Raw genomic sequence first — 24,527 nt, 5'->3', positions numbered from 1 at the left:
AAAAGAGAAACAAAATGAAACCATGCCCTACTTGAAGCAGCAAGAAGTAGTCCTGTTTTGCAGGAATGAGGAGGTGGGGGGAAGACGGGCCAAGCACAAGTAGGATACAGAGGGAGCAAGCACATGGGCACCAACACAGCCCAAAAGCGAGAGGGTCCTTGGACCCCATGAGACACCCAGGATATGGAAGGTCCAGCCTTCCGGCTGCCGGCTCTGCATAGCACACTCCTTCCTCAGCATTGTCCTGACTGAAATGGTTCCAGGGTAAATGTGTAGCAATTTAGTACTTAGAACAGAATTTTGGTTTTCTGAATAACCCTTTTGGCTTTGGGGGACATAAGTCGTATCTAATGAGGATAGATTTTTACTGTGAACAAAGGGCACTGACCTCAGGTTTGCTTTCTCTGTGGTGACCAGTTCTGGATTTCAGGGCAGTGATAACAGCCAGAGAATGGATTTCATAGAGTAAACTAATTTTTTAGGAAGAAAGTAAAAATTTTATGAATAATGAATGAGTCACAGACATATTTTGAAATTTAGTTCCAAATGTTATAGAATGCTGATAACTTTAAGCCCACAGTAAAAGTTAGAATTAGGTTTTTATTTCTCTGTTCTGCATTTTTTTTTTTTGGAGGGGGGCTTTTTCCCAAGTAAAACAAAAGAAATGCTTTAATACAGAGATGAAAAGAGGACCAAAAAGCAACCTTTCTAAACAGACATTTGCCTGAGAGGAAGATGAGCAAGACAAGCAGTAAAAAGACTAAGGAAACTTCAGAAGCAGAAACGCAGGCCCTGCTCCAAGGCTCAGCCCCATCATATGCACAATGTTTGCAGGAGAGGGAATGTTTGGAGAGAGAGTCTTTGGGACAACCAGGGGGCTGGCTTAGTCACAGAGCTGCCCTGTCAACAAGTAGAGGGCCTGCTCTCGGATTTAAAGGGCATAAGCACAGCCTCTCAACTCCCAGCCATAAACGCCAAAAGTTGTCATCCACACCAAAAAAAAAAATGAGAAAAAAGGAGCCTTAAACTATAGTCCATTCCAACCCAATCACCCAAAGAATCTGCTGGCTCAAAGCTCATAGCTAGGGTTGGGAAAGTTCAGCTTAAAGACTCAGGCCTGATCTTGTTTTGTAGGACCAGACTCTCAATTTCTAGTGTTTTCAAAAATCATAGGTTTATCAAAACAACTTGGGCATTTATCTTCAAATATTCACCTAAATTCCCTGGATGTGTGTGTGTCCTATAGGAAAAGCAATGGACAAAACAAGGGGGCACGGTGTCTGAATTCTGTGTGGGGCATCAAGTCTCCTCCCTCAAGTTGAGGGTGATTACCCTCAAGTTCACGTTTCCATGGACACTTCAGTAATGGCTTCCTGGAGAAAACTGCCCAGCTGGTTTCCAAAAGCATCTGCATTCACAGGTGTTTAGTATAACATGGTTTATCTCTCATTTGTCAGAGACATTTTAACACTTGCCTTGAATATCTAGTTCTTAGGAGAAAGAGTGGAGAGAAACAGAAAAACAGAGATCTGAATCCCAGCTCTGCTAATCCTAACACTTGGCTGTGCCTCAGTTTCTTCACTGCCCTAAAACGGAATTAATGCTGTAAGATTTTGTTGAAAAAAATACATGGAAACTCCTGCACCTCGAGTGCTTCATTCTTTCCTTTTCTTTGAGGTGTCTGTTCCTTTTAGAGATGCTATACATAGAAAGCAGGGTTGCCTATTTCAACTCACCCTAACCTCAGATGTACAAGTAAAATGGAATTATAGTTATTCTATTAATTATAAGAGAGTACTAAGGCCAGTCCAGATTCAAGGGGAGGGAACTCAGATTCCACCTTTTGCTGGGGTGTGGCCAGTTCACATTTCAGAAGAGCATGTGGGATGAGACATACTGCTGTGGCCATCTTTGGAAAATACGGTCGGCCACACATGGCTTGCTGCATAACCCAATTTTGAAGGTCAAAAGCTGAGTATAGCCTGTTGGTATTTTCTTTGTAACAAATTCCAATTTCTCCTCAGGCAGATGAATGCTTACAGGGGACTAGTACAAAGGATTTTTGGATTCAGGAAAACAAAAGAGAAAAGCACATTAAGTATTATAAAACATTCTCACAAATGCAGCTATGACTCATAAATTGACAAGGTTCCTGAGCCAAGACAGAATTGCTTGGCTTCCTACAGGTTTAGCTAACAAATAAGAGGAGTAGAACAAACTTTCATATTGAATTAGGTTTTCTTTAAAATTATTTTTATTAAAGCAGTACTGTCTAAAAGTTGATATTGCCTTGTGGCTCAAGTCTTACTAAACAATTTGTCTCTCTTCTGAAAAATGACTGATGTGAGAAAACTTTAATTTGGGGGTTCAGGAAAAAACTATTTCCCCAGAGAACACATTACTTGGTTAAAAAATGTTTAAGTCTGTGTAAACTATTTTTTAAGTAGAAATACAAATTAGTCTAAATAATGAGACATGATTGTGCACAACAAAGGAAACCATCAACAAAACAAAAAGGCAACGTACTGAATGGGGAAGATATCTGTCAGTGATACACTGACAACAAGTTGATATCCAAAATATGTAAGGAACCCATACAACTTAATGCCCCCAAAAAATCTAATTAAAACACGGGCAGAGGACCTGAATAGACATTTCTCCAAAGAGGACATATGGATGGCAATAGACATAAGATTCTCAATGTCACTAATCATCAGAGAAAAGCAAATAAAAACTACAATGTGATACCACCTCATTCCTGTCAAAATGACTATCATCAATAAATCAACAAACAAGTGCTGGTGAAGATGTGGAGAAAAGGGAACCCGTGTGCACTATTGGTGGGACTGCAGATTGGTGCAGCCACAATGGAAAAAGTATGGAGGTTCCTCAAAAAATTAAAAACAGAACTACTGTATGACCCAACAATTCCACTTCTGGGTATTTATCGAAAGAAATCTAAAACATTAATTCAAAATGGTATATGCACCCCTATGTTCATTGCAGCACTATTTACAATAGCCAAGATATGGAAGAAACCTAATTCCCCTCAACGGATGATTAAATGAAGAAGTGGTACATATGTTCAATGCAATATTAATTGGCCATAAAAAAAAATGAAATCTTGTCATCTGCAACAGTATGGATGGACCTAGAGGGTATTGTGCTGAGTGCAGTAATCCTACAAATATTATAGGATTTCACTTATATGTGGAATCTAAAAAACAAAATAACTGAACAAACAAAAAGAAACAAACTCATAGATAAAGAAAACAAACAGAAGGTGGTCAGATAGGAAAGGGTTAGGTTACTGGGTGAAAGAAGTAAAAAGGCTTAAGAAGTGAAAATTGGCAGTTACAAAACAGTCATGGGGATGTAAGGTACGGTGTAGGAAATATAGTTAATAATGTTGTAATGACTATGCATGGTGCCAGGTGGGTACTAGATTTAGGTGGGGGAACACTTCGTAAATAACATAAATGTCCAACCATTATGATATACTCCTGAAACTAACATAATATTCAATGTCAACTGAAATTGAAAAGTAAATTTTTAAAAATAAGGTCCTTGATAAATCCAGAAAAAGAGAGACATGACTTAAATTATAGTCAATTTTATTCCACACAATAAAATTGAGCATCTACTTGCAGTAAACAAAAAACATATATTCCTTGCTTCCATGAAGCTTATATAACATTCCATGTTATTCACTGAAATATTCCTCAAGAAATTAAACTGTTTTGTTAAATCATAACATTGCTAGGTAATGGCATGAAAAATCATTGTTTTCCAAATGGCAAAAACTAATGATTCTAAAAATCAGAAAGGTATGAATAATCATCAGTGATTTGTAGTTATTTTGGATAGATCTGGAGCAAAAATTAATATAAGACCCAGTATTATATTATATTATATTATATTATATTATATTATATTATATTATATTATATTATATTAAAGATCTGGTGCTATATTATAGTAAAATAAGACTGGGTCTTATATTAACTTTTACTCCAAAAGACGCATTAGAGCTGTTGGTCCAGCTAGGTCTTATTTTCGGGGAAACACGGTATATATATATATATATATATATATATATATACATATATATACATATATATACATATATATATAGATGTAGATGATATAGATATAGATATAGATCTCTCTCTCTCTCCATATATAGACATATGTATATGTATATGTATGTATGTATATATGTACATATATGATGATAGGCACATTGTAAAACTATACTCAGGTTCCTATTAGATTTGATTAGAAAAGTCAACAAATATAGTCTGAAAATAGATAAAATTGGAGAGTCATTAGTGTAGATATGAAAAGGAAATACAGTTGAAATTAAGCTAAAAATAATTAAATAATTATTGAAGCATTGAGAGAAGAGAAGAAAGTTGTTCTTGCACTAGCTTCAGAGAAAGCTGAGGGAAAGAGCATGGCATCCAAGAATCATCCTCCATGTTGCAAATTAGTCAGGTCTCTTTTTACCTTTATCTATCCCCATTCCACACATTTGGGATGGTTCATCGCAAACCCCACCACCCTGAAGCGACTGCAATATTTCAATCCTATTTTATCATGATCCCTTACTGACCTGCCAGAACTCAGACGATGTGCTTCCTAGTTTGGTCATTGATTATGTTCTATTTTGTATCATTTTTTAATTGTCATATTTGTAAGCTTTGTTAAACCAACTCCCAAGTGCCCAAAGGAACCATGTCCACGAGTACCATGTTCTGTCTCTCAATTCCAGCCCTGCTTTCCTCTCCAGCGGGCCCACCCTCAGGCCTGCTGTTCTCTCTAGACAGAGATGCCCACCAGCAGCTCCACACTTGCATCATGCCTGCTTAGCAACCGCAGTGGGATAAGAGTTCCTATTTTAGAACAATCTCACCTAAGTCTTGCAATTCACTCTCTTGGGGGCATATTTTGAACCAATCATTGTGACGGGATGATGTAAAATTTGGGATGGGTGTGCTTGGCTCACGTGGGCACCAGTGGAGCCTTGAGTAAGGTCAGTAGCACCCACCTCATACATCCTGAGAGCAGAAAAAAGTAGATCACCCAAACAAAACTGGAATGGCATTACTAATACTAGGATGACATGACAGAAACTGACAAAAAATAGTTGTCCTCTGCAAATAGAGACGCTAAACATTGGTCTCAAGTCCAGTCTTATGTCACCAAATTATTAATCAATAGTTTTTCAAAGAAATCCAAAGAAAAAGAAGCTTCTATTGAAAACTACTGAGGTCGAAAGCGGCAACCGGTTAACATTACATTTAAATAAGTGAATTTCATCATGATAAAAAGTAGCTGTGATAGGTAGAATAACGACTACCCCCTCCATCACCATCATCACCTAAGATGTCTGCCTCCTAAACCCTGAAACCTGTGGATATGTTACTTTACATGGCAAAAGGGACGTTGCAGACGTGATTAATGTGAAGGACCTGAAATGGGTAGATTACACTGGATTATCCAGGTGGGCCCAGTGTGATCACATGAGTCCTCAAAAGCAGAGAACCTTGGGGCCAGCCCGGTGGCTCAGGCGGTTAGAGCTCCATGCTCCTAACTCCAAAGGCTGCCGGATGTATTCCCACATGAGCCAGTGGGCTCTCGACCACAAGGTACCCAGTTCAATTCCTCAAGTCCTTCAAGGGATGGTGGGCTCTGCCCCCTGCAACTAACATTGAACATGGCACCTTCAGCTGAGCTGCTGCTGAGCTCCCAGATGCTCAGTTGGTTGGAATGTGTCCTCTCAACCACAAGGTTGCTGGTTCGACTCCCGCAAGGGATGGTGGGCTATTCCCCCTGCAAATAACAATGGCAACTGGACCTGGAGCTGAGCTGTGCCCTCCACAACTAAGACTGAAAGGACAACAACTTGAAGCTGAATGGCACCCTCCACAGCTAAGATTGAAAGAACAACAACTTGACTTGGAAAAATGTCCTGGAAGTACATACTGTTCCCCAATAAAGTCCTGTTCCCCTTCCCCAATAAAAATCTTAAAAAAAAAATCAACACAAACAAATAGATAAAACAATTCCTGTTTAGAGGCTGTTTTTCAAATTATCTCTCAGAACAAATTGAAGTGTTTTGTCTAACTTAAAACCACAGATTTAAATTATAAATTTATCTCAAGTACTTTAAATTACCAAGTTAAGTAACTAAAAATTGTGTTTTCATATTGTATGTTTTAGCTATTATAAGTCAGTGTCACAGCATTTTTAGATGTATGACAAAATCTTTCAATCATTTGCTTTCTTGAGACACCGATGCAGATACATGTTAAAGTCTGACAACTATTTCAAATTGTTACTTTAAATTGACTTTATCTTAATCAGCTATTTCAAGTAATTAAAATTTTTACCTCAATTTCACTTCAAGAGGTTTTAAGTTTCCATTAAGTACACTACCAGCCGCTGAAAGTAGTAGACAGCACATGAAAACTTAAGTCACCAAAAATATTTGGTACGATGATGACTCTTCCCTCAATGGCACAACCAGGGAAACCTGTAAGAATCCTTAGCCCTCTCTAATCAGTTGAATCAACATAAAGTGACATGCCAGATATTTGATTTGGCAACCCACAGCATTCTATCTTTCCTGACACAATAGGAACGGTGCATAAACTCTGCAGATAGGGTAAGCAGGTTGTAATAAATAGGAAGCATATTTGTGAAGGAATGCAGGAGATTATGCTCTCCTCAGGATTGGTGCTTTCTAAGGATATAATCGCAACTCAGAGTGGTTTAATGCTATCATTTTGCTCTCCTGTAAAAGTCAAGCCATCTGATACAGTGTGAGACACCCACCGACTATACACCCTCACATTTTATTCAGCTCTCGGATGACTAACTTTGTGATTGTTTCCCAGGACAGATGATTATTTTGAGGAGAGAAATACTCATAACATACTAATAGTGTAAGCCCAGTCATTTCCTCAATCACATAATTTAACAGCTCTTAAACTTGGACCAAATCAGTTTCTCCCTTAGGAACTTAGAGGCTTACAGGTTTTTACTAAGAATTAAATGAAATATAGTTTATATGAAAGGGCTTTTTTTTCTTTAATTATGACTTTTTGTTTTATTTTTCTCTCTCAAATTTTCTTTTGCCATTAAGTGTAGGCCTTGAGACTGAGGCTTAATTTTCAGGATAGGGTAGAGTAACAACTGTATAATACAATGAATAATTGTTTAACTCTGGCATTAAAACTAAGATTTTTAAGCTCCGTGGGGAGATAATAGTTTTGAAAATCAGGCTTTGAGGAGAAAGAATAATTTTCTCAGACTCTCATATTTTTATAAGTTGAATCACACGAAACTTCTAATATTCAACCATTTTTGAGCTACAAAAATGGAAATTTATCATTAATAAAATCATCATGTATATCGAGAACCTAAGCTGGGAAAATTGGCCCTTCATTATATCATAGAGAAGGAAGGGAAATCATGTGGTGTGATGTGGAGAAAATTCTTACTTTACTGCTAGGAGGAGAAGCCAGAGAGAGAAGAGAGAGGAAAGTCTGTGAAGACAGACACGTTGGGAGAAGCCAACTGGCCATGGTATAAACACCCAGTTAGACTGTGAGCTAATTCCCTGCTTTACCCCCCAGAGCCTGAGGAGTATGCCCTCCGAGATACAAAGCACGCTCACTGGTCAGAAGTAGGGGCACTTCCTGTTCCCCAAGTCTCACACATACCATCAAGGAAGTATAGACATTCTCACGTGCCCCAATAGGAGTAAGGGGTGAGAGGCAAAAGAGCTGAGGCCTGACGAGGTCTAGGGTTGGGACAAGGAGATGGCATTAAGACTGAGAGAAGATGGGCTATGTCAGAAACCAGGGCCCTCGGGCCAGTTCCAGTGCAACATCTGAAACGCAGGTGAAAGCAGCCATAGCTCAAGAGACACCAGTCAACAAAGGACACAGGGGAGCATTGGAATAATATTGACCACAGCAGGACCACACAAGTGTCAGACATCTTTCTGTCATACACAGCAGGATGGTACATGAACTTCTGAATGACTTTATCATGGAAAAGTATAGGAGAAGGCGGGTTCTCAGAATGGGCCTAGATCCGACAGGGACTGTTTTAAACTTCAAGGGCATAGTTACCCTGAGTGGACAAGTTCAAGTTCAATTTTTCCTCCTGCTACCAAGTGAGATTAGAAGCTCAATAAAAAGTAGAAATCGATTAAATTTTGAGGTAAACCACACTAGATTTAGATAAGCATGTTCTTTGAAATTGGTTTCATTTAGAAAACAACTTTTTCTGTTTTTAACATGTTTGTAACTTAATTTTGCTGTCCAATTTGCAGCCTTTTGTGCCCTTAGAATATGATGTCAATACTAACAGTTACAAAAACTATAAAATGAAACAATTTGTCCACTGTCATTAGCTAGTCAATGAAAAAAGTAGAAGCAAAACTCCTATTTTCTGATATCTGATCCAGGGCACTGTCTAATAACGAGGGGTATTTTTTGTTTCTTTGTTTTAGTTATAAAGTGCTAATACAATGATGTACTAAAGTTTACTAAGCTAATGATAAATGGCATTTTTTTTCCTGGTCAAGATAGAGAAATAGAAAAGTTCAAGACTTGATACAATGATATATATTAATGTATATACATTTTACTTCTTAGAGAAAACCAGAATTTCAATTCATCTCTAAGATGGTTTTTCTTGCCTGTCTTATGAAAAAAAACAAATACAAGGATCAAATTTCAGTATTTTCAAATGTACTCATTTTAATTTGGCAGTTTTTTCACTTCCTCAGTATCTGCCAAGACAAGTACCTGTGTGAAATGTTATGTCAAACTTAGACAAAACAGAGGGTGTGCCTTTAAGATGGAAATAATCAGAATGTGTTACAAACAAAAGTTGACTTTCCTGAGGGCTCCAAGTCCTCAAAGCGATCTCGGATCTGTGTCTTCTGCCTGAAACTAGGGGCTAGACCCTTCCTATCTTGTTTGTACATCTGCAAAATGGTAGGGATGGGTGGCAGTGTGTTATACTGGCTTCCTGAATAATGACCAAGAATTCATGTGCAAATGAAACCAATGCTCTACCTTTTCCAATTTGTTAGGTAATGTATCCATCTTTATTAGCCAGCGATTGATATAGAATAATGCAATATAAGAGGAAACTTCCAGCTGTGCTTCTAAATGTTTGGGTGTGTGATAGGGAAACCCAGACAATAATAAACTCCTAGTGTTGAACTAGCAATTGTTCAGAACTGAATAAATACACATGAGTTTAAATAGTGGTACGCAGCACAATTCCCAGACCATTGCCATTGTTTCCCCGTTGCAGTAAACATGAGGATTTCTTTTCCCATGCAGGAGCCATAAGAACGGTGGAATCCAGTAGGAAACAGTGGACCACTGACTGTCCAGATGACAGCATTTCACATGACCCCATACACAGGCTAAGAGCAGCTTCTGCCAAAACATAACCCATGGGGAATACGCCTTTGAGGTTCTTTAAAAGTGGCAGGCTGTGAGAGAAAAGCCCATTTCCTTTCTTGAAGCCGAATTTAGCTGGAAAATGAAGACAGGCAGAACGTGAGTTTCCTGTAGCTTCGTGCATTGTGTAATTTTATTAGACATAAACAAACTTGCTCTGAATGACTTATATTAGCCAACCGATATACTCGCTTTCATGTAAAATGTGGCCTTCAAGCTGTATGTAGCATATCATCCAAGAAGAACACAAAATAGCTCCAACCAATGGCCCTTCACAATCACTGTAATTATCATATCCTAGAACAGAGATCCTTTCTTTAATTTCACAAGGCACACGTTGAGTCCCACAATATTGCTAAGGTGTCAACGAACATTTGTGCAACACCTGTTGTGGGCCATGTAACTGTGGAAGACCCGGAGATAAGCTGGGTGATCCTGTCTCTATTCCCAGGGCGTTTACATGCCAGAGGAGGAGACAGAGTTGCAAATAGGCAAATACTAACAATAACCCAGGGTGTATAGGAGATGGCTGAAGAGATGCTGGGAAATAAATTTGCTGTTGCTATGTAAATGTGGGAAGGCCTCATGATTCTGAAGATATTACCACTTCCTTGTAATCTAAACACATGTAACCTACATCCTCTCTTACAAATTAATCACAGGGAGCTAAATTGTACCCCTCTCAGCACTACAAGTAGTGGCGCTCCATAATTTATATGTATTTATTGATAAATATAGATATATAGAGAAAGAAGAGGGAGAGAATTCCTACCACAATTCCCTATTTTTGCCTTATTGTATGCCCCTTTGCCCATTTATTTTAAGTCCTATTCTCACTTGTATCCCCTCCCCACCCCCACCTCTCATCAAAAACAGTTTTTGTCAGGAAACAACTTCAAGCAAGGAAATGCCGCTGACCTCAGATAGCATTTTCAGGCTGATCTTCCAGTAGCCTCTCTTTAAAGCATAAATTGTGCATCCAATGGGTTATAAAGCTGTTTTCCTGTTATCTCCAATGAGAACATGTTCCTGGATTTGGGGGGGGGGGGGAGGAAAAAGAAGTTGTTCTTTACACTTCATTAAGTGTGGTGTTTAAAGGTTATACCAAAGAGATTTGGGAACTTAAAGGCTTCCAGGAAGCCAAACGCTTCTGCATTTGCAGAAATCACAGGAGAAAACGAGCTCCTAGCTACTGGGAAGCTCCTAGTAACCGATGCAGCCTCTGTCTCTTGAACAGATTCCTTTTGGTGATAAGAAGGTGTTCATTAGGGCTATCATATCCCAGACACCCAGGATTGCTTAGGAACAGGGACTCTTCACTTTCTGTTGAGCTTGTTTTAAGTAACTGAAATTTCTGCTCTAGTTTCTCCTCTTCTGCTCAGCTCTCAGAGAGCTCCACAGTGCTTCCATTTACTCTCTCTGGGGCTTGCTATGTGGTGCCACATAACCAGGTTTACATCGAACCATGGAAGAACCACGGCCGCTTCACATTGCCCCTCCTGTGACCCTGTTACTTAGGACAAGGAAGTCTTTTAAATTTTACCCTGCAGCCATGCTCTGGTGGAGCCCTGATGGGCACCAGGTCCCATCATCAGAATTTAATCTGTCCCCAAACTCCCCCCCACTATGTTCTTAGTTAGCTGTGGTTGTTCAGTGGCAGAGGGAATGTTCTATTTCACATGAACTCTCTAGAGACAGCACGATGCAAGGACAAGATCAATGTTTTTGGAGTCAAACAGATAAACATTTGGATCCCAGCTCAGTAATTCTCTGCTGTGAGGCGGGTAATTCTGCAAAAGCAGGTGTTCTGATGCCTAAGGTAGTGACCGAGAAAATAAGCCCACAGAAGTTAAGGGTTTTGCTTCAAGACACATAATGATGAGTAAATGGCCTAGGGAGAATTCAAATGCAGGTACCATTTTACCATATCTCCTTCAATGAGGTCTTCACCTCACTGGGGCTTGAATGTCCCACTTGTTGGGATTAACATGTGTTATAAATCTGCGCTGTTGGCCACCGCAGTAACTAGTTCTACATCACAAGGCCCCCTGACCACGAGAAAGACAACATCAAGAGTACACTGGAAAAGAGATATTCGGGTTCAGCTCCACCCAGACTGCTGCTTTCTACTAACAAGCGAAATTTTTAAACCCAAAATGTTAAACCCAGCTGTCATTACTGTGGTTAAACCTGATGTGGAGATTGTCTGTTTGGAGAATTTTAAAACATATGACTTTGGAGTCCCTGGAGACAGACAGGAAGAAGCCTTAGAAGAATTTTGTCCTAGATAGCTCTCGAGATCTTTAAAAAGAATAGGTAGTTTAGATTGGGATCTGCTGTGAAATTCCTGAGATAAAACGGGATGAACTGCCTGAAGACTAGGCTGGTCTTCCAATCTGTGGCTCATGTGCTGGAGGGCAAAATGGAGTTAATGTGCTGCACGACTCATCCTTCTTGATTCCTTGATTTACGCCAGGAGGGGGGAAATGGGAAAAGCTACCAAGAACAGGGTTGAGGGGATATATACTTCGACCCAACAAGTTGAGATGATTTTGACGTGTACTTTATGGGACATGAATGTGGATAGAGATTAGGGGAAGGGGAAAATAATTAGCGGAGAGGTAGAATTATGATAGCTTGATAAATGTTCTAAAACCAAAATAACTGCTCCTTGCAAATTATAGCAGAGAGAACAAGTAGGAGGGAAGATTGACCTAGTGATAATAAATGTCACGCGCAGGGAAACAAGTTTCGCATTTTTTGCATTTGGAGAACGGACTGCTTCAGGATGTTTATAATTGAAGAAACTCACATCGCTGCTGAACAAATCTTGCTTGCACAGCCACAGATGGAAGTCTCTTCTCTACTGTCTACTCTGACTAGTATAGGTCTACAATTTCTTATCTGAAACTTGGGGGCACAATGTTTCAGAAGGCAGAATTTTTCACATTTGAAAGGTAATCCCAATAGGGTGTGGGACAATATTCCATAATCAAATACATCAATATTTATACTGAATGAGATGTGTAAATACTAGAAATAGCTTCCCATTAGTTCAGATCAGATTTTGCTGCCAAATTAATTCAGATCAGGTCAGGTCAGATTTTGCCACCAGATGAGTCATGAAAAACTCATTTTGCAGAGCTTTCAGGACTTGGGAAATAAAGCTATGAAATTGTGAACCTGTACAAATGGAAAGTTCTACTCGACCATTCTATTAAGAAGAAACATTAGGGGCCGGCCCGGTGGCCCGGTGGCTCAGGCGGTTCGAGCTCTGTGCTCCTAACGCCGAAGGCTGTTTGTTCCATCTCCACATGGGCCAGTGGGCTCTCAACCACAATGTTGCCGGTTCGATTCCCGCCAGGGATGGTGGGCTGTGCCCCCTGCAACTAACAATGGCAACTGGACCTGGAGCTGAACGGCACCCTCTACAACTAAGATTGAAAAAACAACAACTTGACTTGGAAAAAGTCCTGGAAGTACACACTGTTCCCCAGTAAAGTCCTGTTCCCCTTCTCCAATAAAATCTTTAAAAAATAAAGAAAAAGGAAAAGAATGAAAACAGAAACATCAATTGATTTACAGGAAGATGGGGAAGTTATATTTGGGGAGTGTGCTTAGAAATAGTAGATAGACAATACCAATAATCTAGATAACATTTCTTGAGCAATTAGTATGTGTGAGCATTATTCTAAGAATTGAATCTGAATTACCCCATGTAAGTCTCTTACAGTACTATGAGGTACTGTACTGATGTATTAATAGGCCTATTTACAGATAAAGAAACTAAAGTACAGAAAGTTTAAATAACTCTGCCAAGTTCACACAGCAAGTGATTGGAGGGTCCCTACTTTAAACACAGATTGCTCTCTTCCCCAAATATTAAGAATATAGTTTTATGTTCTACACAAAGAAAACAGCTTTTATATATCATTCTATTCACATTCCTTTCATCTATAGGAAACTAAGGGGTATGTTTTACATTTAATGACACTATAATACTTCTTGAGACGCTTGCTTTCTTCGTGAAATGGCTTTTGTATTAGAAAACATCTGCAATTCTTTATCCTGAAATTGGGCCGATTAACAGATTATGCACACAGACAAGCTTATTATAATAACATAAGAGGAACTGAACATTAAATTTTTTACTTGAGGGTGGAGATTGGTTTATAGTCACTGTTTCATCCCCAAGGCCTAACTTAGAAACGTGTGTAATAGGAAATTTGTAGAATGAATGAATGAGTCTAAATCTCCAAAAAAACCACAAAATAAATGAGTCCCGTTCAGAAATGCTAATTTGTATTATTTTACTTATTTACATTTTTCTCTTAGTTGATGTCAATCCATTTTTATTAAATCAAAGTTTTATGTTAATTTGTTTTGTATAAAAGTGTAGCATTAATGAAGGGGAGGTTAACAACTTTGCATTTGGTTGAATGTATTATTTTAACTGGTCTCCACTGATTCCTCGTCATGTTTATATGTTGTATTTATAATTTACATGGAATGTGTGACACATCCAGATAGGATCAGGCCTTATTCAAGCAGCACTTGGAAATGATGCTGCTTATCCAGTTTTACCACTCCAAGTACTTGATTGCTAGGGTCAGGTGCTTCCAACTCATTCCCATGCCTATCTCTAACAATATCTGAAGGGTTCTTTGACTCAGAACTTTGTAAAGATGAAAGGATTGAGAAGGCCTAAAACCACACGATAAAACCAACTATACACAGCTTTTTAAATTTACGTTGAGCAAATCATGTAGTTCTCGTATTAAAATCCAATCCTATTCATTAAAGAATTTGTGGATTAAAAAACAACTCCTTCCTGGGCCTGTTCATATTTTGTATCATTGCCATAGCTCGGCAAGATGCACCATGCTCTCCTATGTCTTGCACTGTCCCAGTTTCTTGTATCTTCAGTTGTGAAAATTTCTCCCTCAAGGCACAAAGTCTTTCTCACTGAAGTCGCATAGCAGATTCTACTTTGCTACTGCACAGGACAGAGTCCCTATTTTTAAAAGCATCCTCACAAAATTGCCCAGTGACTTCTCATTCCTGTAGCTTTTCCCTCTACTATGCTGCCTCACTAGATCTGACTCTCCGTTTCTCCATTCCTCTGTCACTTCATTCTATTCTGTTCTGTGGAATTCGAATGGACTACTGTGACAGAGAGTGTAACTTTCGGGTAAGTCCAGATAAAGAATTCCCCATTGAATAGTAGCCACTTACCCTCTTACTTCCATGTCACATTATCTACTTCCTCTCTGGATATTCTTGGACCACACAGACACATGTTTACACATGCAGAGTTACGCACCTGCACACCTATACCATTCTTGCAGAGAGATGATTATTTGAGGATTTAAGTTGTCCTATTGGCATTTCAACATTAATTATACCAGTTATTAATATGAAACTAATTTTAAGAATTTTTTTCAATTTTAATTGAAATTCCCACTTGGCAACATTCTTATTTTCCCTGTTGGGGAGACTCACATGCAAAGTTATAACTTTGTGGTTTATCATCAATAAGGCTCGTAATTTCCAGGAAGCTGAAAAAGCTAAAGAAGTATTAACCACGTTCTTTCTGCCCAGCTTTGATCCTTTTGGCTGTGTTTCTATATTTGGGGTCATAATGACATTAGAGGAATGCTAAGTAACCTATTCACTCCTATCCACCATCTATTGAAGAAGACACTCATAATCATCATCATTGCCTTCAATTTAACCCAACAAGAATCAAGCACTTGTCATGTCCCCACAACTGCACAATACGAATGCAGTATGATCTATTACACTAGGCATAAGAAGCTGAACATGTAAACTAACAGTACATTATATGAAGTACCAAAATAGTTTAGAATATATGCCCAGAAGTCCAACATCCCTAATACCATCACAGAATTCTAGAGTCAGGAAATTTTTTCATTGATTATATGGATTAATATTTGTGTTTGATAAATAAAGAGGCTGACACACAGGGGGCTGATTTGTCCAAGATTTTAGGAAATTATTATAGTGGCCATCCGTGTGGGTATAGGCCCTGAACCCTTCTCTTGCCTCATTTGGGAGCTGCCTTCTCTTCCTTCCCATACTGAATTATGTTAATTCATTTCCTGGCCCTTATATACTATTAATTAGTCCAAAGGTATATTTGAGAATATGTATATACTTTTTTACTTAGTGATGTATACAGTAACCATTTTAGAAATGTTGACATTCCTGTCATCAAACATCACTACGCACTAAAAAGTACATGCTACTAAAAATATTTCTTACTTATTTAGATTGTAAAACTCTTCAAATGGTAAACAAATATCAGAGCCAGATTTGAACCTAAATTAATTGAATTCCATATGAGTTCTTTGGCCAAAAAGTAATTCAATTTCCCCCAATCTCAAAATGTCACAATGAAAAACTTCTTAGTCTTTATCAAAACCAATAAATTGCATCTTCTTACTCTGCTAGAATTTTGATACTGGTGTGGCTTTTACTAGATCTTTCGTATAAATTTGATTTTTATGATTTGCTTTATTTTAAGCTATTTTCCAGACAACAATTATTTAACTTATTGGAACTCTTGCTAGGAAAATGGTTACAATATGAAACTTATAATTGATTAATTCATTCATTCACTTTTCTCCTTAACTTCTTTTCACTTCTATCAGAAAATCATTGTTATAAATTGCATTGCTTTAAATGAGTGACAATGTTATGAGCTTAAACATCAATTGCATAACCCATCCATTTGTTCAAAGATGAGTTTATAACCTAATATGAACCAATGGAATGTGAGGGATATTTATTGAAGTTTATGGGAAAGAACAGCCTCCTGTTTTTCAGTAGTAGATACAGGTAGAGATGTTCTTTGGATAGAAGGAAGAAGGAAGGCAGTGGCAGTCATCTGGCTACCAAGAATAGTACACAGGCTTAAAAAGAAGCTGACATAAAGAAGCAGAGAGACCAAAAGATCTTCGATTACATTATTAGATCTACTAGTTCAAGTCTTGCCTGAAAGTAGCCCTATCTCAAAATATTCTCTTTACAACTGTGGGGGTTCAGAGCTAGTCACCGCAAAATGTGCTTCTGTGGTATGCGGATTATTTGAGCTAAAGGCAGCTTTAGCTGCAGGCTCAGGAGAAACTGCTACCCCCTCCCTTGACTACTTGGAAGAACTTGAATTAGAGGCCTTGTCCATAATAGATTATCAGAGATAACCTCTTTTGACCTGTGTGTAGGGCGGGACAAACTTCCATTTACTAAACGTCTGCTTATCTCATGTCCTGCAATGGTTCTTTGAAGCCCCCAGAGCACCTTACCTCTTCCCTACCTCAGAAAGTATTATATGCCTATATTCCCTTTATGTCCTCTCCTGCAAGTGGGGTTTCTAACCCTTTCATGTATGTGGAATTCTATATATAAGTATGTATTAAATTTGGTTATTTTCTCTTGCTAATCTGTCTCATGTCTACTTGACCAGCCAAAAGAACCTTAAGGTTAGAGGAAAGTTTCTTTTCTTCCCCCTACATTTCTTAAGGCAGTTAGGGTTAGGCTTTCAGATTTTTTGCAACAAAAATAGTACTGAATGACAGACTATTATAGTTGGCATTTTATATAAAAAGTTTTGTTCACAATGGCACGCATTATTAGTCACCTACACAAAAGATACTATTCTTCCTCCTTCCTTAGAAGAACCCCAATTTTATTCGTAATTCAGGCAGATAATGTGATTCAGGGATCCTCCCCACGCACCCCAAAGTGTTAATGTTTATTAGTCTTAATCAGTCATGGTGATTCTATTTCCTTGTCAAGGGCTGCTTTAGGAATAGGATATAACCATGGACACAATATATATAAACATAAGGCTAATTCTGCTGTGATCATCATGGAAGATTTCCTAACTCTTAAAAAGGGGGGACAAGACAAGACTTTCCTTTCTTTTCCAAATTTTAGACAATGTCCTGGGAAGAATACAGCTACTTGTAATTAGGAAAAACAAGAGAATCTAAGAAAAGCCAACCTGGCTTCCTTGAGCCACAGAATGAGCTAAGCCTGGAATTCCCCAGACTTTACCTTATGTGCAATAATAAACTCCCCATTGTATAATTTACTGATAGTCATATGTCCTATTAGTTGCAGTTGAAATCACCCTGGCACAGGCAAAGACGATATTGATTGTCCAAGTAAAAATCGCCTTACCTGATTGATTAAACCCAATCTGAGTCTTCAAAATACAGATACTTTTATAGTTTTAGGCACACTTTCTCATTTTAAGGTTTAATTTCACTGATTGAAAGACTAGAAGTGACCAATTAATACGTAATGCAGATTAAATTTAAATACTTTCTATATCTTCAACTCGAGACAAAATGAGAACTTGGCCTGCTGAAAATTACTGTGTCCCTAAGCCTTTGTTTATCCAGGTGGTGAGAAGCAAAGACACTGGGAGGATCATCTTGGAAGGCAGCCAGAACAAATGCCCACAAGTCTTAACTGTAATCCCGCTGCCAAGTCCTAAGATTCCTATTACCTTAGCATTTTCCAGACCTGAAATTAATAATAGATGGAAACAAAAAAGAATGAGATGCCAAGCCTGATGTTTTATTCTTTTAAAGTTAGGAACATTCCATAAACAATTGAGAAATGCTTAGAATATGACCCCCATGGATATGTTGTAGCCCCAGATCAAGAGGATATGCCCATGGGACAAGGCTTACATGAATATCTGACAGCGGGGTGAGGGTAGGGCAGGGGGGTGGCAATGAGGTTGAACAGTGGCCTACATATTTAAGATCTGCTCCTATACAAGGATTCAAGTGGTATTGGTCATAATAATAGAAACAAAGGTAAACATTTACTCTGCTTTGGTGTGATTGCTACACAAATTCTTAGTAAAATGACATAAAGTAGGTGCTCTGTAAATGTTCAATTCTTTCATCATTTCCCTTTCTCCTCTCTTTTCCTCTTGTCTTATGCTTATGAAGGAAGGGCTATGGAAAAAGGAAAATCATAGTTGTGGAAGTTCTTTTACACCTCCAAAAATTATAAATATCATTTTTCTAATATTTTTGTAGAATACATCCAAAATATATATAACTTCCCAGTATCAGAATAGAAGCATTTTGTTGAGTGTTTCACGAGTCTCCTAGATAATATTTTGTGCTTCTCTAAAGTGCATTGGATTTAAGTCCAATCTAAAAATAACTCCTTTACCATTAGCTTTGATAATATTTTCAAGGCATATAATTCATGTGATAAATTAGGTAACGAACGGGAAAACATCTATGAAAATTAACATTTGTACCAAATATCATATTTCCTAAATAAAGAAAAGCTTGTTTGAGTTCCCTCTTGGGGAATTTCTCTATCACTTTTGAATCATCTTTTGTAATTTCAAGATGAAATTACATCTTGAAATTTCAAAAAAATATAATCAAGCTGATAAAATTGGAATGGCATTCCACTGGGAGAAAGAATTGAAAGAACTGTGTTCCACAGGCTGTCCTCAAAAACAGGGCATTTTTATGCTGCCAATTTAACAATGTAGCACAGACATCCCTGACCCTCACCCATCCCCAAGTCAGTTTTTTACTGTCGTCACATTACTTTAAAATTTAAACTAATAGGAAGTTGCCCAAAATAAAAGTGAAAGAATGAATAAAAACCAAGTTACATATGATTGCTTGTATAGGAGGTAAGATTGATAAGCAGTGGTCATTTTTGTGAGTTATTTCTGCCAAGTGTGCAAGGGCTCCCCCACTTTGATGGTTTTTTTTACCTAGTACAACTCTGCTATTGCATCTCACACACTTAAACCACTTTTGTGGCTCCTTCTCTACAACCCCCTTTTCTCTTGGTCTCTTTTGAATTGAACCCTGTAGATTCCAACAACAAATGTCCAGTGCTCAGGTGTGCCACTATAAAGCCCATTTGTATCATTTGATAAGGGGTTCCAGCTTGTTAGTTCCTCTTGGCCACCTATTACATTTTCATAACATAACTAAAGCTGAGGAGGAAATAATGGAGTTTGGAAAAGTCCTTAATAAAATAGTACCCCATAGAGATTAAGAACATAATTTTTGAATAAGAATTACAAGGGCACAGAAGTGAAGGACGTTGCGAGAGCATATTGCCTGACCTAATGGGTTGGAGGCAATTAGACAAAGTTAAGAGTTTAAATCAGCAGAACTTCGTGATATGATGGATGGAAGAGCATAGAAGAACAAAGGAGAAATCTAAAGTAACTCTCAGGTGTCTGACCTTAGCAAGTAGGTGCATGGTGACACCATTTTACTGGTAAACAGTGGAAGATCAACTTTGGAGGTTAGATAATGAGTTCAGTTTTGTACATATTGTACCTGAGATATTTACAAGATATATCACTGGAGGGTGGCAGGGTCCAGAGCTCAGATCTAACCCAGAGTTGTACATATGGGCATCATTCACACAAATAGATTGAAACCAAGGCTATAGGAGCTAATGAAAATTAGCTCCATTATGAAGAGATTATCCATTATCTTCCATTATGAAGAGAAAGAAGAAAGTTTAAGACCAAAAATGTAAGGATCTCCGTGCAGTAATTGCTCTGAGGAGGACCCCACAAAATGAGACCAAAGAGAAGTCGGAAAGTTTGGAGGAAAAAAGTGTCACATTACGGAAGTCAAAGAAAGGGTCTTTTAAGGGGGGGATGTCAACAGTGGTAAATGTTCAGAGGTCATTTAAGATGAACACTGAAGCAAGTCCATGGGATTTTGTAACCTCAGCGTGGCCAAGTTTAGCAATGTAATTGAAAACAAAAGGTAGAGTACAATGGGTTAACATGAGAAAAATACGAGGAAAGGGACTCAGAGTATAGATAATTCTTCCAAGAGATCTGACCGCAAAGGGTAGAACAGTGAATGAGCAATAGCTGAAGAGGTAGTAAGTACTGAAAGGGTTTGATTTCCTTTTTAAGATGGTTTTAATTGAGTAAGTTCCCTAGTTTGGAACCAGAAGAAAGGTTAACATTTATGAGGAGGAGGGAATAATAATGGGATAAGATTCCAGAGAATGAAGGAAGCTCTGGAATCCAGACTTCTCTAGATGTTTGGAAAACCTCAGCTGCCCTTAGTTGAAATCGAAGTCCACTGGTGACACTGCACCCAAATGAGCTTTCTGGGCCTCCCATAATGGACAGTTTTTTCTCATTACTCAGATATTAGTTTTTCCCTCTGTAATTGTTTCCTATTATTGCTGTAATAAACTACCACAAGTTAAGTTGCTTAAAAACAACACAAATTGATTATCGTATAGTTCTGGATGTCAGAAGTCCACATAGGTGTCCCGGGCTAAAATCAAGGCTGTGTTCCTTATGGCAGACGTAAGGGAGGATCCGTTTCTTTGCCTTTTTCAGCTTCTGCCACTTGCATTCTTTGGCTTGTGGCCCCTTTCTCCATCTTCAAAGCCAGCAGTGCAGCCTCTTTAGAAATTTCTCTCTGACTCTGACATACCACCTCCTTCTTATAAAGGACCCTTGTGATTACATTTGGCCCTCCCAGATAATCTAGGATAATCTTCCCATCTCAAAATCCTTAACTTAATCTCATAGGCAAAGCCCTTTTTTGTTTTATAAGGTGACATACTCACAGGTTTTGGGGACATCTTTGGAGGGCCATTATTCTGGATATCTTTGTGGACATTATTCTGTCTACCGTACATCTCTATCTCTCAAGTACTCTGACAAGCTTGCTGAGAATTATGGATGGAGCCTTAGGAGTTTTCACTACTTGATATTTCGCATAAGTGAAAATCTCAACAATGAATTTCAGCAATGTCATTCTCAAATGATAGACTGTTCAACATTTGGAGAGTTTGTTCCGGATGACGTGAAGATCCCACTTGGCCAGGCCTAGCAGAAGTTGATTTCATCATTTTTAGTGTTTCAGGTCAAAGTAAATGAACAACCCAAACAAATTCTGTGTGGTCCTTCAAGTGCTATTTTTAAAGAAAATATTGTTCTGACATTTGTTCATACAGCAAGGAAGAATTTATTCAGGATTATTGTGACAGGTGTCAAGACTATCACAATAGGAAAGAGAAGTTGGCTCAACTCTGAGTATAACAAGGAAAAGTGGGGATTTATAGCCAAGGATCAGAGTGGCAAGATGGGTGGATAGAAAACGACGAAGGGGAGAAGGCAGGCAGGCCGGGGTGATCAGATATTACTTGAGGGGATGGTGGAGGGTGAGAAATTGGATCAGATATTGAGAGTGATTAGATACCAAGGATGGGGGAATTATCTCTAAAGTGACTTGGTAGGATTCTTGCTGCAACTGGGCTCTTGAGGATTAGTCAAGAAAAGGGGTCAGAGGAGTCAACTAAAGTTTGGTGAAGGATTCTGAATGTCTTCATCACTATAGTACTTTTTGCAATTTATTACATCTTTTTTAAAAAAGATTTTATTGGGGAAGGGGAAAAGGACTTTGTTGGGGAACAGTGTGTACTTCCAGGACTTTTCCAAGTCAAGTTGTTGTCCTTTCAATCGTAGTTCTGGAGGGTGCAGCTCAGCTCCAGGTCCAGTTGCCGTTGCCGTTGCTAGTTGCAGGAGGCGCAGCTAGTTGCAGGAGGCGCAGCTAGTTGCAGGAGGCGCAGCTAGTTGCAGGAGGCGCAGCTAGTTGCAGGAGGCGCAGCCCACCATCCCTTGCGGGAGTCGAACCGGCAACCTTGTGTTTGAGAGCCCATGCTTTAACCAACGGAGCCACCGGGCTGGCCCCAATTTATTACGTCTTATGCACAGACTCCTTAACTCCAGCCAAGGAGTACCAAGTGTAGATCTAATACTATTCTTAGGGGGCTGGTAAAATTCAATGGTGCTATCACCGTCATCCTGGGACTAATGAAAAGGAAGAAAATGAGGGACAAGGTAAGATTTAAGGAAGAGAAGGAACAGGATGCTTTGAGGTACAGTTGTCCGTGTCACTCAAAATTTTGCACATAAAAATGAGTCTTCTATTGTCAGGGACATTTAATAGCCCTGCCAAGTCAGAAAAATCAAAATGACTTATACCCCCTCTTCACAAACCGCATTCCTTTGCAGCGTTTAAACAAGTGAATCCTGATCAACAAAAATGATGAATCCTTTATCCCATCTTTCAGCATACGCACATGCACGCACACACACACATACACACAGACATAAAAAGCCAACTACTTTTCATTGTCATTATCAAAAAATAACCCTGCCAATACTGTGACTAATACAGCACCATTTTATTTCTCCATGCCATATCACACCAGAAACTGTAACATCTTTTGAAAATTAATACAAATAAACTAACTTGGCATTCCTCATTTTATAAGGACTTCGTCTCAGGGGGTAATCTGTTAGACAGTCTAGTGCAACCTGCAATCCAAATGATGCTAAATAATCTCTACTTTTATTCCTCCAATTGACGTTGAGTCCATACCGAGTCCACTTCAGATAAGCAAAGAAACAACTCTTATCTAGTATCTCTTCTTTTTGTTCCTTTCTGAAAATCTCCTAGGTCTCTCTCTCTTGAATTTCCTGTTCTCCTACCAGGATCCATTTTTACCTTTTGGTTTCTGGCCAGGCGGTCAGTTCTTGTGTTCATCTATCATTCTCGTCAAAGGAGCCCGGCTTACTGGAGGGGACTTCAGGTCCTGCTAATAGGAAGAGGTAGGAGAGCTTACAAAAAAACTTTCCTTCTGCTTAGACTGATATCCTCTTGGCATAGCTCAGGTACATCATTACGCTGACAGTGTGTGTGTTATTTGTCAACCTTGTCAAAAACTCCTTTAGAACAATCTGAGGTGATCTGAGACCCTGAAGTACATGGGAAGGAACCCTGCCCCTGAAAGGGAGCTATGGACTAAGTTAACCTATGCTGTCCTACGTTCACCCTAATAACACACTTTGCCCTAGTGGTCTAGACACAAGGTGGGAAACAGCATTGCACGCTGCCTACCAGGCTGTGGCCCCCACTTCCCACCGCGTAACTGTCTATATTCATCTTTGTGATGTCCTCACTTCTTTTCCACAAAGACAACCCTCCCGATCACCCAAGCTACTGCCAAGGTTCCACACATCTTTCTGTAGTAATGTTTTTACACGTCTTTATGGACATATTAGCTGACTCCAGCAAGCTCCAAGAAGAAAACCCTGGATTCAGATCAGCAGAAGGGGATTCACTCTCTCCCTGCATGGCGGGGATAGCGGGTAAACTCTTATGGAAGCTGGGGAGTCACTGGGCTTCACCCCAAGGAGTGATCTCTCCCATCTCCTCTCATGCACTCCTTTCCCCACCCACTCCTCATGGGGAAGAAAAGAAAGACTGCTCTCCAGACCACTAGTGAGGAAAGGGATCCATCTATCCACTGGGAAACAGAAACAGAAGCAAAAACTAAACTAAACCCCAAATGTTGCTCATTTTCTCCGGATATTCTGGAGATAATTTAGCCAAGTTAGAACTGGCAAGATGATGCTGAGCTTTAAGCTAATTAGAGGAGGATTGGTTGTCATGTGGACCATCAATGCATTCGGTGAGAGTAACATTTACAGGCAGAGCCATGTCAGGTAACAAGGGAGCGGCACAGAGGGTATTAGATGTGTTCTCTCTTCTCCCGCTGTGGGTACTGCAGACCTGTCAAGAAGAGGCTTGCCTGGGAGATTTCTGGCCTACCTTTTAGGATTTAGCCCAAAGCTTAGTTCTCCGCGCCTAGTGTAGGACAGCAGAAATTCACTTGCAAAAACCTGGATGATCATCTGAATTACCTGGAGAGCTTTGTAAAAATATAGACTCCCAGACATCCTCTTATTAGATTCCCTCAAGCAGAATTTCAGCAGTGAAGCTTCCAGGTGCCAGCTTAGAGAAGCATTGTTATCATTCATGGAATGTACTCGTAAGGCACAGACCTGGAAGAGATCTATTCTAACTTTTTCATTTTTCTATTAAAAAAACAAACTCTGAGTTGTTAAGTGCAATGTGTATAATTACAACACTTTATTATCTTTTTAGAAAATACAGTAAT

At 39.0% G+C, this 24,527-nt stretch overlaps 1 protein-coding gene across 1 annotated transcript in view; it reads left to right on the top strand.

Moving 5' to 3' along the window:
* CCDC192 (coiled-coil domain containing 192) overlaps positions 1-24,527 on the top strand; it is a gene marked incomplete at both ends in the record, with an annotated part of 197,527 nt that overhangs the window by 165,110 nt on the left and 7,890 nt on the right. The window lies entirely within an intron of this gene.

This window comes from Rhinolophus hipposideros (assembly GCF_964194185.1).
Source record: "Rhinolophus hipposideros genome assembly, chromosome: 7".
Lineage (NCBI taxonomy): Eukaryota > Metazoa > Chordata > Mammalia > Chiroptera > Rhinolophidae > Rhinolophus > Rhinolophus hipposideros.
Note: the sequence above shows the minus strand (reverse complement) of the source record. Positions and strands in the feature narration are given on the sequence as shown.